Below are 6079 nucleotides of genomic sequence, written 5' to 3' on the forward strand. Positions count from 1 at the left end.
GCTCAGGAGCTGCTCTCCGTGCGTCGTGCGTCTCCCTCAGTCAGTCACCATACTGGAAAACCCTAGGCATAATTCTTGTGGAGTAGTTTGAAGGATATTATCTCTGGTTGCAGATGGTTGGCTCAGTTGTCAAGTGTCTGCGGGATCAAATAACATAATCATGACCCCTCAGGCATCTAAAAAATGAGCGAAACTAATCAAGAAACTACCAGGCGATTGATCGGGCACCTTTTTTCCAAGCTTTGTCTTGGGAGAGACACGTTACATGTTGTGCAATAACTGTGCTGCTCTTTTATGTGTTTGTGGCTGCAGCTGCTGTGAAGTTTTCATTGTTTATTACTCATGTCAGTGTTATGCTCTGTGATGTTTTATTCTGTTGTTAATTCTATTGTAGCTCTAATAATGTTTGTTGCTCCTGCGGCGGGATCCATACCTCCATTTAATTTATTGTCGGTCATTTTTGTTGAGTTGTCTGAGTTTTGTTCTCATCTGTAGTTATTTCTAGTAAAGCTGCACTGAGGATAGTGACCTTATGATTTATTATCAGCTCTATGTGCAGGCTGTAAATTGCTGGGGGGAAAAATAGCCCATATAGTTGGTTTGGAAATGAGGGTTTCGTTGTGGTGCTTTGTGGTTATAAATGCTGCCAGTGTAAATTAATATTTTACCACATTTGAAAAAGACAATATAACAATCACACTTACCTCATGTATCACCCTCCAATAATAGACAATGACTTCTGTTTTGAAAAATAATACGCCATTGTACCGTTGTATTCTTCAACTGAAAGTACTGACAGCAACAACAACAACAACTGAGCAAAAACAACAAACGAGTGTATTTTATTAAGGGACTTTGTGTTTTAATGGCATTGTCATGTGTGGGAAGAACATCACATTGTAAATCTGTAGCCAAACTGGAGCTAATAAAAAGGATGGATCACTGTAACCTGAGTCAATACACAGTCAACAAGTCTGTGCTGTGACAGGTTTATTGAGCCCATTCATTCAGAGAGACGAACCCTCGGCTGCTGTGCACACAGATAAGGGATGATTGCAGAGGAGTGCAGCCAAATACAGAAATGCAAATCTGGGAACAAGTGACATTTAGAATGAACACAAGTGGCGTGGAAGGACAAAAATCTCACCATCTCTTTATAGCGCCCCTATCCGTCTCCATCGATCTATTGACAGAATATGTTACACCAAACCTGATGAATTAAGAGAAAGTATTTTATCTACTTTTTACCCCTCCACCATGAGACGATAACTCCTGCCTCTGAGTTCAGTAATTCAGTTTGGTGGAAAGACAGAACAGACTTTACAGTAGCTTTGATCATCTGTAGCGGCCTGAGGGGATGTGACATTTATGCTGCTTGATTGAGTACAAGACTTTTTTTGTCAATAATTGCTGTCGGTGGAATTACGAAGCAATGTTGTGAAGAAATAAGGAAAAGTGTTGCTAGTAATTTTTTTGCTTTTGGGCCTTTCCCCCCCCCATCTCTGTTTGTTATTTGTTCAAAAAGTTCTTGCTCTTAAATCATCTTAAAGTTCAGAGGCAGGCTAGTGATTTAATTCCCACTGTGGCAACTTCTGTATTAACACTCTTCTCTGTGGGGACATACCTGTCTCCTGCTGTTATAATTCCATTAAAGATGAATTTTGTTGTTGACACTTTTAATCTTATAAAGACAAAGCGTTGCCATTTTAAAGAACTATTTATACGGGTTGTTGACGAGCTTGCTGAGGGAAAAAAAACACTCCAATTAAGATTAGAAATGCTCAGCAGTTGAATAATATCTTGCAGAGATTAAATACAAGCAATTTAAAGTTGAGGTTGCTAAAAAAGTACAAGGGTATTTAAAAAAAAAAAAAAGATTTATTAATTCACATTAAGGCGTGCATTGGCTTTAGGAGTTCATTTTAATAGATAATGGGCCTCAGACCGCAACATTTGGTCAAATTTCTCTTTTCTGGTAGGAGACAAAATAAGAGAAGTCAACTCCAGATGCAACAAATGTTCTTAACCATCCAGATCTGCTCTTACACAGGTTTATTGAATGATGAATCCCACTTGATCATAATTGTTAGCATTGTTAACAGAGAGTTGAAGGGCTTAAAAATAAGAACTTCAGTGAAATTGACATACTATTAAATACACTTAAATAAAAGAAAACATGCTTTTCTACAGCGTCAATAGTAACGTCACATGGAAATCAAAAAGATATTAATAAAACATACACAAATTCACCATTATGAAACAAATGATAATTCCATCTCTTGGTAAGAGTGCTCTCGAACACCTTTTCTCACTTCAGAGAAGAGCACAAAAAAGAAAACATTGGTGAATTCAAGAAATCAATGATCAATGTGCTAACAGAATAATCTGAACAGGATCTGAACAAAGACGAGAGAAAATGTGTTATATTGCTTTCAGAATAAAAAACAAGGATAAATCAGTACACTGCCCAAATTAAATTTTGGTTTGACAGATTAACATATGAAAGGCAAAATATAATTCTCAGGAAAAATGAGGTATGTTTAACGTTAGCTTCACCTTGGCAACCCCATCTGCAGCACTCCTACTAACACACTCCTAACTATTTAAAAAACTACATCTTTCTATAACTCTCTCTCTTCAGGACATTTGGGATCAAAGAGGGCGATAAATATCTGCTTTTTGGTAACAATCCAGAATTATTTTATACCAAAAAGCAACACTGCAGTGAAGCAAGATATTTGGCTCATTCTAAAGACTGAAAACAATGTCATTTGTTAAAGTATCACAGCAATCAAAGTACAATTTCCATTTTTACTCGTCTGGAAACAAACCCAATTATAAAGTGTGATGTACAGAGCGAGGCCCTTGATGGAGGCTAAATCATGTCTTGTTACAGTCCTGCTTTAAATTTAAAGTTTTAAGTGTTCCCCGCCACCAATAGCTGTTAGCTTTAATGACTTCAATCACCACAGTTGACTTGCTTTAGAGACATCAGTCTGCGGCTCTATCTCGAGCTCTCAAACTGTTTTCCGTTGCCCTCACACGTGCAAAGATTGCAAAAGAGAGCACCTGACACGTTTGAAACTGAATTGATGTTTGAAAGGAACATCTTCTCCTCAGTTAGATCGGAAATTGGCACAGGAGCTGACAAACGGCTTTAATTCGAAATTCAATTTCTCAAGAATGTCATTTTTTTCCCCTCCAGTTTGTCTTTTTGTTAACAAAATGCCATCCATCTTAAAATGGAAATATCTGTTTTGCTGCTTTATTTCCCCCCTCCTCCTCTACCGTGTCTCAGGAAGCAATGTCTGTCTTTGTGCTTGTGTAAGTACGGCAAGTAATGTTTGAATTTTAACACCCAGTGATAAGTTGATCCCTCAAAATTGTTCCTTATCTGTCAGGATGATTTGTAGCATCACAAACTAATCAAAATGATCAGTAATGTACCTTGCATTTCAGAGAAAAAGCATATTTCACCCTTCCCTGAGCGTTTTATTCTAATACTTTTGTGTTGGCAAAGCTGCAACAGTCATCCACAGTCATCCACATTGCTGGTCAGCAGATGTTAATGTTTATACTGTAATAATGATAAATAAGTTTTCCCATAAAATGGCATCAAATGGACCAGACTTAATAATTATAATTATAATTTGGATGGAGGGTAATGGCTCCGAACCAGAACTGTAGTACGGCCTCTGTTTCATTTCTATATAGGCTGTTTCACATTCAGCATTTTAAATGAGTCTGGGTTTATTTCCTGTTGCGCTGTGAATTAATATCAATAGCTGACAGGCAATAAATTTGAACCCAAGCTGTTACCTAGCAACACAATACCAATGAAGAGCAATATGATAATGTTAACACCCTGCCACTCCACATCTGTTTCATTTGAATGGACCCCAGTAGAAATAAAGGGCAGAATAAACAAATTCTGCACTGATTTGTTTGTTAAAAAGAAATTACTCACTCTGCATTGTTGCCCTATAACGAGAGGTCCTTTGACCCAAGCCCCCACTTGTTTTTATACTCGGTTTGTGTGCTTTCTATATTTATAAATCAATTCCGGATGGAGTTTTATAATCTTTAATGGTCCCTGCATGTTGTTTGTTGTGTTGCTGTGTATTTCATGCTGTTATTTCTGCAGAAAGGACCAAACCCAGAGAGTAGAGCAATGCTGAAGTTGTTTACATTTTTAGTCAAATTGTGTACAAGTCCTGCAGAAACTCAGCTAAAGTTAATACTGATAAAGGACAGATTCATGCTACTTCACTTTAAAACCCCTGGAAAACCGCATCAAATATTCCAGATTAAATGAGCAAATAAGTTAGTTTTAGAAAAAAAAAGTTTTAACACTCAAGTTTGCCATCATTTGCTGTCTGTCACTTTAAAGGCCTTAAACCTTCATTATTTCTAATGGCCAGCAGGGGGCGACTCCACTGGTTGCAAAAAGAAGTCGGATTGTGTGAAAAAGAAAATTACCCTATTTATTACTTGTTTCAATACCTCAGTTAACATTTTTCTAATTAGTTTATGGTCTCAATGTTTGTTTAAGTCTTCTTCAATACATCATGTTGATTTGATGATGAGATTGATGATTGATATGATGCGTGTTTGATGAAGGAAAGGAAGCGGAGTCAATGCACATTTAATGCACTCAGCATCGGAGTCCTCTCATGCTGCAGAATGATTGAAGCATACAGGACAGAAGGATCTTATATAGTTATGGCTCAGTGCCAGCTATTCTTGTGCATTGACAGTTCCTAAAGCATTGCAGGAATGTGTCCTTCCATAGTCAGCCTGTCAACACAGAAGCAATATCTTACTTAAGTTCTTACAGTGCAGACATTAGGTCTGCTCCTTAAATACACACATTCCTTAGTATTACGTTTGTGCTGAGGTCATAGTTACAAAAAGCATTATAGCAATGATAAAACAGGACATGCTATGGGGTCGTGGCACCTTATGAATGGCAGGTGTTATCATCTTAGAACTCTGAACCTCTTTTCAGTTCATGAAAGTTAGTTTGTAAGATTTTGGTCACCTAAATGTGTCTTGTTTAGTGTTTAGTTGTACTAAAGAGAGTCCCTAAGGAGTCGACTGTCTGCTAGCTGCTAACTTAGCTCCACCTTCTGGAAATATGGTCATTTCTGGCTCCAAAAGAAAACAAGAATGTGCAGCCAAACTCAAGGGCTTCAAAACAAGACATTACAAAAGCTACGTCAACTTCTTATATATTGTCTGTGTTTTTTGTCATGACATGGCAAAAAGACAGATAAGTTCATAACATGTTCAGTATACCTATTCTGTGCAAATAGAGTTAGATATCTCGTGCTTATGAGAAATTTACACAAGAAATAAGACGTAGCTTCATATATTTGCTGAGCAGGATGTTCTATAAAGCACTATTTGCAAACTGTTGTGGTGCATCAGTGGCAAGAAAAGCAGGTTGATAATTCAAAGATTTTGTTTCAGTTCAGTTTAGTTCAGTTCAGTTACTGCAAAGCAGCGTTTCCTAGGCACTCCCGATTTAATATAATCAAACATGAGTTTTCATCAGGATTCGTGGTTCATTTTTAGCTCTCTTGTCATCTGGAAGATTGAGTTTGAAGTACATGATTCTATGGTTTCACTAACAGAAGGACTCTCTGGTCAGGAGCTGCCTGAACCGAGCTGCTCTGCAAAATGTGTATTTGTGGATCCGCATAAAATTGGTCCAGTCTTTGTCACTGAGAGGTGAGCATGCACTTAAGAAAACCAAGGTGGGTTGCTCTAAAGCAAGCACACTAATAAAAAAGTAAAACATGAGTGAACACGAGTTCGCTTCCCTGAATCGAGTACACTTATAATAGAAAAATAGAAAAAAATTGCCAGTGGCAAAGTTGGTGGGTTGGCAGGGTTATTGGTCCATTGAGCTCAAGCCAGAAAGAGCTTTTCATAGGTACTAGTGCTGTAACATTACTTGCAGTGTTGGATTCATTTCCTGTGAGGATTTAACAAGAACCTGACATCTCACTGTACTGCTGGCTCTATACAAGACTTGAAGTTATTCAATTATAGAATTCAGATCCAATGCCTCTCT

This window comes from Centropristis striata, chromosome 11 (assembly GCF_030273125.1).
Source record: "Centropristis striata isolate RG_2023a ecotype Rhode Island chromosome 11, C.striata_1.0, whole genome shotgun sequence".
Taxonomy (NCBI): domain Eukaryota; kingdom Metazoa; phylum Chordata; class Actinopteri; order Perciformes; family Serranidae; genus Centropristis; species Centropristis striata.